Source organism: Orcinus orca, chromosome X, assembly GCF_937001465.1.
Source record: "Orcinus orca chromosome X, mOrcOrc1.1, whole genome shotgun sequence".
Classification (NCBI taxonomy): Eukaryota; Metazoa; Chordata; class Mammalia; order Artiodactyla; family Delphinidae; genus Orcinus; species Orcinus orca.
In genome coordinates, this window is record NC_064580.1 from 46,179,773 (window position 1) to 46,195,278 (window position 15,506).

At 35.7% G+C, this 15,506-nt stretch overlaps 1 protein-coding gene across 1 annotated transcript in view; it reads left to right on the forward strand.

The window, feature by feature from the left end:
• The first annotated feature begins 7,157 nt into the window (after window positions 1–7,157).
• The window catches only part of MAGED1 (MAGE family member D1), a 73,369-nt gene continuing 65,020 nt past the window's right edge, over window positions 7,158–15,506 (forward strand). Inside the window, exon 1 of the mRNA XM_033418037.2 lies at window positions 7,158–7,233. The gene's annotated coding sequence lies outside the window, so the exon portion shown is untranslated. The remainder of the gene's footprint in view (window positions 7,234–15,506) is intronic.

The window sequence follows — 15,506 nt, forward strand, 5'->3', positions numbered from 1 at the left end:
TTCTTTTTTTTTAATCTTGTTGCATAACTGCCCTCTCTAGAACCTCTAGTACAATGCTCTAGTACAATGTTGAATAGAAGTGATGAAAGTGTATATCCTTGCCTTATCATTTATCTTACAGAGAAAGCATTCAATCTTTAATTATTAAATATGATAATAGCTGTGCATTTTTCATAGAAGACCTTTATAAGGTTGAGGAAGTTCCACTCTATTTCTAATTTGGCTTTATTTTTTTAATCATGAAGGGGTATTGGATTTTGTCAAATGCTCTTTCTGTGTCTGTTCAGATGATTTGTGGTTTTTGTCCTTTATTCTATTGATATGGTGACTTACTTTAAAAGATTTTCAGATTTTATACTAACTTTGCATTTATAGGATATATTCTACTTAGTCATAATATGATCCCTTGTATATGCTGGTAGGTTTGGTTTGGTAGTATTTTTTTGAGGACTTTTGCATAGAGGTCTGTAGTTTTCCTTTCTTGTCATGCCTTTGTCTGCTTTTGTTAATAGGAAAATACTGGCCTTGTAGAATTTGGGAAATATTTCTTTTCTTCTATTTTCTGTAACAATTTGTAAAGAATTGGTATTGATTTTAATTAATCATTTAAAAGTTTGGTAGAATTTATCAGTGTGTCTGGACCTGGACTTTTCTTGTAGGAAGTTTTATAAATTACAAATTCAATCTCTATAGTTGTTATAGGTGTATTTTGATTCTCCACTTCTTGAGTTAGTTTCAGTAGTTAGATGAAATGGACAAATTCCTAGAAAGAATCAAAGTATTCTAATTTATTGGGAACAGTTGCTCATAGCATTCTCTTATATTCTTTCTTGTTTCTTTAATGCCAGTAGTAACACTCACTCTCTCATTCCTCATTTTAGTAATTTGAGTCTTCTGCCTTTTTTCTTTTGGTCATTCTAGATAAAGAGTTATGAATTTTGTTGCTCTTTTCAGAGAATTGATTTTTTTGTTTTGTTGATTTTCAATTTGTTGTTTTATGGCCTAGTATATTGTCTAACCTGGAGAACGTTCCACGTGTACTGGACAAGAATATGTAGTCTGCCTATTTTAGGTGGAGCATTCTATAGATGTCTATTAAGTCTAGTTTCTTTATAGTGCTGTTCAGGTCTTCTAGTTCCTTGTTGATCTTCTGCTTTATTGTTCTAAACATTTCTGAAAATAGACTGTGAAAGTTTCCAACTATTATTGTTGAATTCTCCATAACTCTCTTCAATTCTGCAACTTTCTGCTTCTTTCATTTGAAGCTCTGTTTTGGGATGTATATATATTTACAAATTTAATATCTTACAGGCAGATATACTCTTTTACCCTTATAAAGTTTTTCCTTTATTTATAATAAACATTTTTGTTTTAAAGTCTATTTTTTCTAATATTATTGTAGCCACTCCAGCTTTTATACCTAATAGTGAAAAGCTGAATGCTTTCCCCTTAATTTCTGGAACAAGACAAAGAAACTATTCTTACCTCTTCTATTCAACATTGTATTAGAAGTCCTAAACAGTGCAATTAAGCACGAAAAATAAATAAAATTTACACTAATTGGAAAGGGGAAAAAAAGTTTCCTATTTGCAGACATAATTGTCTAGAAAAAAATTCATAAGCAATCTAGTGGGAGGGAGACGCAAGAGGGAAGAGATATGGGGATATATGTATATGTGTAACTGATTCACTTTGTTATAAAGCAGAAACTAACACACCATTGTAAAGCAATTATACTCCAATAAAGATGTTTTCTTAAAAAAAGAAAACCCTAGAAGTATCAAGTGAGTTTAACAAAAACTCAGGATATCAGTCAACACACAAAATCAATCATATATCTAAATACTAGTAATGAAATTTTTAAAAATTATACTAACTCCAACATTTAAACAAAATAGGAGAAACAATACAATTTATGATAGCTCAAAAAGGGAAGCAATTAGGTGTGAATTTAACAACAACAACAACGAAACAAACAGGATCTACATATTGAAAACTGTAGGGCACTGATTAAAGGAAACTACGAAGATCTAAAGAAATGGAGACAGATCTAGTGCTCATGGATTTGTAGAGTCCTCTTTACAAGAGAAAAGGGAACACTCTTGCACTGTTGGTGGGAATGTAAATTGATACAGCCACTATGGAGAACAGTATGGAGGTTCCTTAAAAAACTACAAATAGAACTACCATATGACCCAGCAATCCCACTACTGGGCATATACCCTGAGAAAACCATAATTCAAAAAGAGTCATGTACCAAAATGTTCATTGCAGCTCTATTTACAATAGCCAGGAGATGGAAGCAACCTAAGTGTCCATCATTGGATGAATGGATAAAGAAGATGTGGCACATATATACAATGGAATATTACTCAGCCATAAAACAGAATGAAAGTGAGTTATTTGTAGTGAGGTGGATGGACCTAGAATCTGTCATACAGAGTGAAGTAAGTCAGAAAGAGAAAAACAAATACCATATGCTAACACATATATATGGAATCTAAGAAAAAAACAAAAACGGTCATGAAGAACCTAGGGGTAAGACGGGAATAAAGACACAGACCTACTAGAGCACGGACTTGAGGATATGTGGAGGGGGAAGGGTAAGCTGTGACAAAATGAGAGAGTGGCATGGACATATATACACTACCAAATGTAAAATAGATAGCTAGTGGGAAGTAGCCGCATAGCACAGGGAGATCAGCTAGGTGGTTTGTGATCACCTAGAGGGGTGGGATAGGGAGGGTGGGAGGGAGGGAGACGCAAGAGCGAAGAGCTATGGGAACATATGTATATGTATAACTGATTCACTTTGTTATAAAGCAGAAACTAACACACCATTTTAAAGCAATTATACTCCAATAAAGATGTTAAAAAAGATGACAATTATCTCAAGTTAATTTATAGATTTAACACAATTTCAGTCAAATCACAACAGGATTTTTGGTTGTTATAGGAAACCTGATTCCTTAATTTATAGGGAAAGTCAAAGGAATTAGAATCACCAAACCAACTTTGAAAAAGAAGAATATATTTGGAGGAATCATACACTACTTGAGATTAAGATTTACTTTAAAACTACAGTTATCGGGATAGCATGGTATTGGTGAAGGGGTAACACATAGATCAGTGGAAAAGAATAGAGCATTCAGAAATAGACCAATACAAATATGGTGAATTGATTTTTTTAACAAAGGTACAGATTCAATGGAGAAATAATTGTCCTTTTAACAAATTGTGTGCATACTAAAATCACAAAGAGATTCTACTACATATCTATTAGAAGGCTAACATAAAAGTAGTGTAAAGAATACCAAGTGCTGGCAAGGATGTAGAGCAACTATAATTCTCACACATTGATGGTGGGAACACAAAATGGTATAGTCAGTTTGGAAAACATTTTTGCAGTTTCTTATAAAGTTAAACATCTACACATCATAACCATTTATGAGCAGTCCTATTTCTAGGCATTTCTTTTGAGAAATTAAAATTGATGTTCACACAGAAGACTGCATATGAATGCTATAGCTGCTTAATTCATCATCTTCAAAAGTGGAAACCACCCAAATGTTTTTCAACTGGTGAATTGATAAACAATTTGCAACACATCCATATGATGAAATACACGTCATAAATAAAGACTAATGAATGGTTGATATATGCATCAACTTGGATGAATCTCAAAGGTGTTATCCTAGGTAAAAGAAGCCTGGCTCAAAAGGTTACATATTCTATGCTTCCATTTATGTGACATTTTAGAAAAGAAGAAACTAGATTGAAAGAGAACATTAGGGATAGGGAAGACTGTGTGACTAAAACAGGATATCGTAGGGACTTTTGGGGGTTATGGGATCTGAACCATCTCTCAACCAGGATAATTATTAATAAATTTCCTTGGGCTATGCAATCCTCCTCTGCCTCTCATCAACTACCCTATCCATCAATCCATGTCTTTCTGTTCATATAGGCATGTGTTTCCTTTTTAAAAATTTATTGAAATTTTTTATCCTATTCCATTTAATCCCTCTACAGGTTTAAATGTATGCATTTTTCCTTATTCTACTTTTTACTCTCACTGTGAATCTGTTATTTTAGCGGTAACTTTTGAATATTTCTTATAATTATTTAACTTAACAATGTCTGAACTTTAAAAATATATTAACCTCTCTCCCAAACAAATGAATTCTGATGTCCATCTCCTCCTGAGTTGTATGATATTTTTGTTCAGAATCTTTGAATCACCATTTTTTCAACCCCAGCAATCAGTATGATTATTATGTTTTTATACACACCATGTTTTTTTAGATTGACATACATGTTTATCATTTTATTTGCTCTTAATTCCTTAGCTTTTCAGACTGTCCTTCTGGTATCATTTTCCATAGCCTGTAGTGCAGTAATTTTCAATCTTCTCTGTGCATCAGAAAGGAGCTTTAAAGGAGGTTTAAAAATATATGTAAATGCCTGACCTCACTCCTAAGCTTTAGATTAATTTTGGCTGGGATGGGGATCAGGCATTGGTATTTAAAAAAAGAAGAAAGACAAAAGCTCTCCTAGTGATTCTAATGGGCACCCAGAGTTGAGAACTACTGTTTTATAAGGTCCATATTTATGTTATTTTGTTTATTGCTTGTCTTCCTAACTAAGATGTAAGTTACAAAAGTGCAGGGATTTTTTTCACTCTTTTATTTATGCATGTATCTCTACTGCCTTGAACAGTGACAATTACACAGAAGTTGACCAACAAATGTTTGTTGAGTGAATGAAAGAAAGTGCTAAGAATACTAAACATGGCAGACAAGGGGAGCAGTTGTCTGGTTTTGGTTAAGGAGTGAAATGAAACATCAGCAAGGTTTCATGAGAGATAAAATGTGAGCTGACCTTTGAAAGATGAATATGAGTTAGCGGAGTGTGAATGCACAGAGATTTGAGATCTTGGTGCACTTTCCAAATTATAAACAGTTGTGTAAGACTTGGATTTAGGGTGGGAGAGGTTGAGTGATGAGAGATGGGATGAGAGAAAGAGACAGAGTTAGACAACCAAGGCTTTTGTATACCATAGTTGGCATTTGGGGAGTAATATAGAAGGTCTGAACTAAGATAGTGATCCTGGTTACTGAGAGAAGTGAATAAAGTTTATAAATGTTCAGTGAGCTCTTCTATAATGGCAACCCTCTTCCCGTCCCCCACATAGTGTAACCCCCATAGTACATTGCTATCCCATTTACCTGGTTTATTTCTATGTAGCGCTTGTCACCACTTAACATGTGTTTTCTTAAATATTTTATTAGCCATGAAACAAGAATGTAAGTTCTGTGAGGGCAGAAATTTTTGTCCATTTTGGCCATGGTTCTATCCTCAGGGCCTGGTGCATATTAATCTGCTCAATAAATATTTGTTGCATGAAATAATCAAAATTTTGATTGTGGAGGGCATCAAGGAAAATGCTCAGGTTTCACTGCTTCTGGATTTCTGAAAATCCACTGACTATTTTTTTCCAGCTCAGTCCCAAATACAATTAATTCTTAATAGCATAAACCCCTCATTTTCTGTATTTGGTCATTGATTACCACAATAGCCTCTAAACCAACCTCTCTGCCTCCAGGTTGCACTGGTACAACCCATTTTCTATATTTTGGTTTAAGACATTACTAGATGCTTTTTGTTGTTGTTGAGGCAAGAGATAGAGACTTTATGTGGAAAGCCAGCAGAAGGAGAAGATGGCAGACTAGAGTCCCCAGAAAACCATCTTGACTAGATGCTTTCTTGCTTAAAATTCATTTTTGGCTTTCTGTTTTCTTCATAATAAGCTCAAACTCTGTAACATGGCATGCAAGGTCCTTCTTCGTCTGGCCTCTTCTTACATCCAGGCTTCACCTCTCATCACTGCTTCTTTCACACCACACTTCAAATCCACTGTCATTCTTCCTTTTCATTCATCCATTCAATCACTTATTCAACATTAAACCAGCCTTTATTGAGCACCTTCTAGGAGATAAGGTCTGTTTTAGGTTTTTAGTATTCACCAGTCAATTGGATAGCCATAGTTGCAACACTGTCTTCTCTTTACCGATTATTATTGTCACATTATAGTGCTGCTAGTTGTTTATGTGTTCATTTCCCCTACTGGTTGGAGGGTCTTGAAATCCAGGACTATGTCTTATTCTTCTTTATATGGACAATATCAGGAGCAGAACCTTACACTGAGTGGTTGTTCAAAATCTGTTGGGTGAATGACAAAATATGAGTCAAATGTTGAAATGAACTATACAAATACTAGCAAAAGTAAGGACCTTGTGTCAGCCCCTGTCATTGCCTTGACCACATTTTGGTCGTTTACTCATTCGACAAACATTTATAATCACCTATTTTATGCTATACTCTTATGTGTTTAAATGTCGCCTTTAGCCCCTCCCTATGTTGTGGGGTTCTAGTGCAATGCCTCTGGGTATAGAATAGTGTTTGGTACATTTGTGGATTTATTGAAAATAACCACAAAAGAGGAGGCCTGGGGTACAGATTTTGGGCCCAGAAGAGCTTTCTGGAGGTAATGACAATAGTTAACTCAATATTGAACTTTTAACCAGAGTAAGGATTATTCTTATTATTGAAACTTTTTGTCAAATTATCATTGTCTTCATTTTCGGGGGGAGTATACAAGAACGCTTTCTAAATGAGTTCACTTTTATTTATTTGGAAATTTGAGTATGGCACGTAACTCTCTGGATACCATTCCAAGACAAAAATGATTCAGATTAAGAAGTTTTAAAAATCTTGAAATCGAAGTATGCCACTAATAAACATGAATTTATTATTATTTTTTTAATGCCAGGAAGCAGTAAATCAGTATCGTAAATACGTAACTGTAGACATCCGAGAGTTAAGGGACTAAAGGTAAGGGAGGTATTTGAAAGTCTGCATCAGGAAGGCGAGGTGACAAATTGGATACGTAGAGTTTGGCGGAGATGCTGTAGTACCTGGGATGACTAGGGCTAGGATTTGTAAAAAGTTACTGATTCCCTCTTCCAGACATCTTACGTCACTATCCGGGTTCCCATCTGGTGAGAAAGCCACTGAGATACAGTATTTCAAGAGCTTGCTAGAGAGGCACAGGAAGTTGTCTGGAGTGAAGGCGGGGGAAGGGTGTGGTGGTCCCGGCTAAAGCTTCCTCCAAACAAAAGAAAATAGCACTTCCGGTCACGCCATCGTCGCGTCGCGGCGTTCTTCATCAAGGTGAGTGTAAAGAAAGGGACTGGTAATTTTCACAAGTGAGTCCGCAGACACCTCAGGGACGGTTTCCTCCTTGCTTCAACATGAGGTGGAAAGAATTCATCCCCAGGGTACACTGAAGGATGTTTCTGACGCTTGTGGTTCCGATCGCTCACTCTCTTCTCTCTCTTACGCCTCGGGAGATGGCTGGCCGTCATCCCCTTCCGCCTTCTGACTCTCGTGGTCCTTTTATCCCTGATTATTCTTCACTTCTCCTCTTTATCCCGAATCCTCTAACCAGTCTTTCTGAGTTTGGTCATTCCCTCTACCACCGATTTCCTTCCTACCTCTTACTCCCGCCTTCCACCCCGCTCCCCTCTTAGCCTCAGAACTTTTGCTACCTCCTTCCCCCACTCTGAACCTACATTCTTCCTTCTTTTTACTTTCGACCCCAGTATTTTACTCCCCCTGGAGACTTCTGATCTCTTCGGTCCCACTCCTGCAGAGGCCGGTGAATTATATACTTTCTGAAATTAGATGTGACTTCAATTTCAAGGGCAAGGCTGGCTTTTGTTCTTTTTAAAAATAAGAAAAGGAGCAGAAATTTTAGAGCTCTCAGAGACATAGGAACTTGTTCAAATTATGTCCTTTTATGTATTTATTTTTTACCCAAAACGAAATCACATATCAGGTATTGCACTGGTTTCAGCCCTCCACTCATGACACTTAAAAAAATTTTGGTATACAATTGAATCCCCAAATTTTTAGAGTGGCAAACATAGTGGATTTTGCCTATAATTTGGTGTCAGCTTTAGAGGCTGGAAGCTTTCCCATCCCCTTTAGAATTTCTCACAGAGCAGAAATGGTTGACAGATATGACATCCAATCACAAATTTATCGTTTCATGTGAGTTCGGTTTATTATGTAAATCTTTTTCTGGTGTCCAGTAGCAACATTGAAGAGCAAGTTGGCAGAATTTTCAGGCAAAGATTTTTTTCTAGGAGCTTCGCATGTATTATCTATTTGGTGCAATATGAACTTTGTCTTTTTTTTTCATTTGTTGCAATGTGAAATGTATTTTTCTGCTCCATTTATTATGTGTAATTTGTCTTGCAAGAATATTCATTAATTATCACAATTTTTTATTTCAGTTCTTTACCCAAGGGAGAGGAAATGATCATTAAATTTATAATGAGTGTCAGGGATTTTTCAGGCTCTAAAGAGGAATTTAACCAGAGATCTCTTTGAACAAGCAACTTATTCCCTCTTCCTCCTGTAGCTAATGTGTTAGGCTTGCCAAAATAAGAGATGATTCTTTTTTCTAGGCCAGGTATAATTTTCAGTTCTTTAACGAGGAGACTGAGGTTTCATGACACCAAAACACTTAGGAACTTTTTCAAAGGGTATTCCTGATGTCTATTTATTATCTATTCAAATCATAATTTAACAGCACTTAAATATCACACTGGCTTTAACCCACTGGGTGTGCATCCATCCATCCATTCATTCAAGAGTTTTTTTATTGAATAGCTTTTATACGTCAGACAGTGTTTTAAGCATTGAGGATACAACAGTGGAAAATAAAAACAAGAACAAAGTCCTTTAAACTACTCGAGAGACAATAAGTGAATATATAAGAAATATGTAATAGATTGTGATGGGGAGGCTGTACTATGTTAGATAGGATGGTCAGGAAGGCCTCCCTGGTATCGTGACATTTGAGCAGAAACCTAAAGGAAGAGAGAGCACAAACTATACAGTTATTAGTGGAAAAATAGGGTATATCTATGACAGTGTCTCTGCATTTGTTGGTCACTCTGCTTCCAACATTCCCTCTCCTCCCTTCTGCTTGTGGTCACTTTACTGCATAGCATTAATGAACCACTCTGCATACTCAGATGATCTAATCTGTCTGTGTAAATTCCCCATATTCTCTTCTGCTTGGCTAGCTTCTTGCTACCATTTAAGTGGATTGTCAGTTACCAGCCCCTCTAGGAAGACGTATCTCTGTCTCTATCCTCACCTCTTCCTCAATCTGTTTATTTGTGGTGCATTGTGTGCTGTCCTACAGCATACTTGCTTTCCTCTCTCACTGCTCTTATCACTGCGTGTTCATAATATGTTGCCCATAAATGTTTGGTATGGTAAATTGAAATGAATTTAGTGGCTCCCTAATTAATGTTCAAAACCACTCTCTAAAGTCAGTATCATCATTGTCATTTTCCTGATGATAAAACCAAGACTCAGGTGGATAGTAACTTGCTAACTAATAAAACCAAGTTAGTAACTTGCTAACTAATAAAACCAGGACTCAGGTGGATAGTAACTTGGTAGTGGAGTTAATGGAGTTAAAGTCTGTCAGACACTCAGTCCTGGCCTGGTCCTCTCTTTCTCTGTCTCTTTTCATTAATGAGAAATAGAAAATACACAGAATATTTTATTTTATTAGAAATAGTCTGGGTATAAAAATTTCATTTTGTAAGTTTCCTTTCACAAGTCAGATTATATCAGGTGCTTGATTTACTTCCTAGTTATAAATATTAAGAACTGAGAGGTGTGATTACTCTTTTTACTTGAATATTTTTTAATAAAATATTTAAACAAGCATAAGTTGAAAGAAGAGTACAATTAATACTTTTATACTCTGAACCTAGATTCAACAGTTGTTAACTTTTGCCATATTAGCTCACTTATTCACTGACTTGCTCACTATTCATCCATCCAATTTTTAAAAATTGAAGTATAATGTTTTATCTATTTTTTGATCTATTTTGGCTGAACCATTTGAGATTTGTAGGCATTATTTTTAAGTAAACTTAAATACATGCAGAAAGGTGCACATATAAGTGTACAGCTCAAAGCATTTTCACCCCTGTGTAACCTACCATATGATCTATCAATTCCACCCCTGGGTATATATCCAGAAAAAATGAAAACACTAGTTCGAAAAGATGCATGCACCCCAGTGTCCATAGCACCACTAATTATAATAGCCAGGATATGGAAGCAACTCAAGTATTCATCAACAGATGAATGGATAAAGATGTGGTGTATATATACAATGGAATATTACTCAGCCATAAAAAAGAATGAAATCCTGCCATTTACAGCAATGTGTATGGACCTGGAGAATATTATGCTTAGTAAAATAAGTGAGACAGAAAGATGAATACATTATGGTATCACTTATATGTGGAATCTAAAAAATAATACAAATGAATGTATATAGCCAAACAGAAACAGACTTAGAGATATAGAAAACAAACTAGTGGTTACCAGAAGGGAGAGGGGCAAATTACAGGTATGGGATTAACAGATACAAACTACTATGTATAAAATAGATAAGCAAGGAGGATATGTTGTATAGCACAGGGAATTATAGCCATAATCTTGTAATAATTTTAATGCAGTATAATCTATAAAAATATTGTCACTGTGCTGTACACCTGAAACTAGTATAATATTGTAAGTCAACTATACTTCAGTAAAAAAAAATAGAAAATGATCAGTATTTGAAATCCCTTGAATGTATTCCCTACCAGTCACAAACTGAACTCCAAATTAATCACATCTTGGCTTCTATCACTGTATAATAATTTTGCCTATTTTTGGACTCTATAAAAAATAATAGTATAGTATGTATTTTTTGGTGTTTGACTTATTTGGCTTAAGATTTTGTTTTTGAGATTGATCCAAGTTATTGGACGTAGTAGTAATTCCTTCATTCTTATTGCTGTGTATTCCATTGTGTGAATATACCGCAACTGATGGGCATTTTGGTTTTTTACATCTTTGGCCTGCAAATAGTACTGTAAACATTCTAGAACATGTCTTTTGGTGATTATATGCACAGCTTTCTGTTGAGCATACACCTAATAGTAGAATTGATGAATCACAGGTTATGGATAAGATTAGCTTTAGTAGATACTGCCAATTGGTTTTCCAAATTGGTTGTACTAAAAAACTCCTAATAGAAAATTTTAAGAGTTCCATTTGCTCTAGAATATTGCCAACACTTGTCATTGTGTTGTCTTTCTAAGGAAAAAAAAAAGTAGCCATTCTAGTGGTTATTAATGGTACCTCGTTGTGGTTTTAATTTGCATATCTCTGGTGATAAATGTGTGTCTTTTCATGTTTGTTGGCCTGGGTATCTTTTTTTGAGGTGCCTGTTCAAGTCTTTTGACCACTTTTTCTCTTTGACTATCCTTTTCTTATTGATTTGTAGGAGATCTTTCTATATTAAGGATGTGAATACTTGTTAGATCTATTTATTTGCAAATCTCAGTTGCTTGCATTTTCAGTCTCTTAATGGTGTCTTTTGATGAACTGAATAAGGCACACCTTGGTTTGGTTCTAGACCATTGCAATAAAGTGAATATCACAGTAAAGCAAGTCTTATGAAATTTTTGGTTCCCAAGTACATATAAAAGTTAATTTTACACTATGCTGTAGTATAGTAAGTGTGCAATAGCATTGTCTAAAAAACAATGTACATACCTTAATTAAAAGATACTTTATTACTAAAAAAAGTTAACCATCATCTGACAACACAGGGTTGCCACAAACCTTTAATTTGTAAAAAACGCAATATCTGTGAAGCGTACTAATACAAGATATGCCTGTATCTCAATTTTAATATTGTTCAATTTATAATTTTTCCCCTTCATGAGTAGTGCTTGTTTGTCCTGGTTAAGAAATCTTTGCCTTTCCCAAGGTCATGAAGATATTTTTCTATGTGGTGTTACTGTTTAATCTCATTTATATTTCCAATTCATTTGATATTCATTTTATTGTATGTTGCCAGTATGAGTTATGGATATAGGTAGAGGCCCACTGTTTTGTTGTTATTGTTGAAACAGACGTACAGTCAATCCAATACCACTTATCGAAAAGATCATCCTTTCCCTCCCATAGTGTCATCATCTTTTTCATAAATCAAAGGTTAGGTTATATATGACGGTTTGTTTCTGGATTCTGTTCATTTTGGTTTCTCTATTCTTATATGAGTACCACTGTCATAATTAATGTAACTTTATAATGTATCTTATTTATGGTCAGTAAGTCCTACAGTTTAGCTCTTTTTCTTCAATAATGCTTTGGTTATTCTTTTCTTTTTTTATCGGTATGTGGGCCTCTCACTGTTGTGGCCTCTCCCGTTGCAGAGTACAGGCTCCGGACGCGCAGGCTCAGCGGCCATGGCTCACGGGCCTAGCCGCCTCGCGGCATGTGGGATCTTCCCGGGCCGGGGCACGAACCCGTGTCCCCTGCATCGGCAGACGGACTCTCAACCACTGCACCACCAGGGAAGCCCTATTCTTGGCCTTTTGAATTCCAATATACATTGTTGAATCAGCTTGTCAATTTTCACAAAAATCTTTCTTGGCATTATGATTGAGATACCATTTTAATAGATCAGTTTGAAGAGCACATATGGCACTTTTCCCATAAATATCTCAGTGTTCATCTCCTAATAATAGGAACATTTTGTAAATAATTTAATTGCCGTTATCTCACTAAGAAAAAATAACAATAATTCCTAATATCATCTAATACCTACCTACTCCATTTTCAAATTAATTTTTTCCCCACAACTATTTTATACTTGGTATTTAAAACCATCAGCCAACATAATGTGTTTTTTTTAACATCTTTATTGGAGTATAATTGCTTTACAATGTTGTGTGTGTTTCTGCTGTATAACAAAGTGAATCAGCTATATGTATACATATATCCACATATCCGTTCCCGCTTGAATCTCCCACCTTCCCTATCCCACCATGCTAGGCAGTCACAAAACAGCGAGCTGATCTCCCTGTGCTAGGCAGCTGCTTCCTACTATCTATCTATTTTACATTTGGTAGTGTATATATGTCATTGCTGCTCTCTCATTTTGTCCCAGCTTACCCTTCCCCCTCCCCATGTCATCAAGTCCATTCTGTACTTCTGCGTCTTTATTCCTGTCCTGCCCCTAGGTTCATGAGAACCATTTTTTTTTTTAGATTCCATATACATGTGTTAGCATACGGTATTTGTTTTTTCTTTCTGACTTACTTCACTCTATGACAGACTCTACGTCCATCCACCTCACTACAAATAACTCAATTTCGTTTTTTTATGGCTGAGTAATATTACACTGTATATATGTGCCACATCTTCTTTATCCATTCACATGTCAATGGACACTTAGGTTGCTTCCATGTCCTGGCTATTGTAAATAGAGCTGCAATGAACATTGTGGTACATGACTCTTTTTGAATTATGGTTCTCTTAGGGTACATGTCCAGTAGTGGGATTGCTGGGTCGTATGGTAGTTCTAGTTTTAGTTTCTTAAGGAACCTCCATACTGTTCTCCATAGTGGCTGTATCAATTTACATTCCCACCAACACTGCAAGAGGGTTCCCTTTTCTCCACACCCTCTCCAGCATTTATTGTTTGTAGGTTTTTTGATGATGGCCATTCTGACTGGTGTGAGGTGATACCTCATTGGAGTTTTGATTTGCATTTCTCTAATGATTAGTGATGTTGAGCATCCTTTCATGTGTTTGTTGGCAATCTGTATATCTTCTTTGGAGAAATGTCTATTTAGGTTTTCCACCCATTTTTGGATTTGTTTGTTTGTTTTTTTGATATTGAGCTGCATGAGCTGCTTGTATATTTTGGAGATTAATCTTTTGTCAGTTGCTTCATTTGCAAATATTTGCTCCCATTCTGAGGGTTGTCTTTTCTTCTTGTTTATGGTTTCCTTTGCTGTGCAAAAGCTTTTAAGTTTCATTAGGTCCCATTTGTTTATTTTTATTTCCATTTCTCTAGGAGGTGGGTCAGAAAGGATCTTGCTGTGATTTATGTCACAGAGTGTTCTGCCTGTGTTTTCCTCTAAGAGTTTGATAGTGTCTGGCCTTACATTTAGGTCTTTAATCCATTTTGAGTTTATTTTTGTATATGGTGTTAGGGAGTATTCTAATTTCATTCTTTCACATGTAGCTGTTCAGTTTTCCCAGCACCACTTACTGAAGAGGTTGTCTTCTCTCCATGGTTTATTCTTGCCTCCTTTATCAAAAATGAGGTGACCATATGTGCGTGGGTTTATCTCTGGGCTTTCTATCCTGTTCCATTGATCTATATTTCTGTTTTTGTGCCAGTACCATACTGTCTTGATTACTGTAGCTTTGTAGTGTACTCTGAAGTCAGGGAGCTGACTTCTCCAGCTCCGTTTTTCTTTCTCAAGCTTGCTTTGGCTATTTGGGGTCTTTTGTGTTTCCATACTAATCGTGAAATTTTTTGTTCTAGTTCTGTGAAAAATGCCATTGGTAGTTTGATAGGGATTGCATTGATTCTATAGATTGCTTTGGGTAGTATAATCGGTTTCACAGTGTTGATTCTTCCAATCCAAAAACATGGTATAGCTCTCCATCTGTTTGTATCGTCTTTAATTTCTTTCACCAGTGTCTTATAGTTTTCTGCATAGAGGTCTTTTGTCTCCTTAGGTAGGTTTATTCCTAGGTTTTTTATTCTTTTTGTTGCAGTGGAAAACGGGAGTGTTTCCTTAATTTCTCTTTCAGATTTTTCGTCATTAGTGTATATGCAAGAGTTTCTGTGCATTAGTCTTGTATCCTGCTGCTTTACCAAATTCACCTCTAGCAGTTTTCTGGTAGCGTCTTTAGGATTCTCTATGTATAGTATCATGTCATCTGCAAACAGTGACAGCTTTACTTCTTCTTTTCTGATTTGGATTCCTTTTATTTCTTTTTCTTCTCTGATTGCTGTGGCTAAAAGTTCCAAAACTATGTTGGATTATAGTAGTGAGTGTGTACAACCCTGTCTTGTTTCTGATCTTTGAGGAAATGGTTTCAATTTTTCACCATTGAGAACGTTGCTGGCTGTGGGTTTGTAATATATGGACTTTATTATGTTGAGGTAAGTTCCCTTTATGCCTACTTTCTGAGGGCTTTTTATAATAAATGGGTGTTGAATTTTCTCAAAAGCTTTTTTTTCATCTATTAAGATGATCATATGGTTTTTCTCCTTCAGTTGGTTAATATGGTGTATCACATTGATTGATTTGTATATATTGAAGAATCCTTGCATTCCTGGGATAAACCCCACTTGATTATGGTGTGTGATTCTTTTAATGTGCTGTTGGATTCTGTTTGCTAGTATTTTGTTGAGGATTTTTGCATCTATGTTCATCAGTAATATTGGCCTGTAGTTTTTGTTTTTTGTGACATCTTTGTTTGGTTTGGGAGTGTTCCTCCCTCTGCTATGTTTTGGAGGAATTATAGGTGTTAGCTCTTCTCTA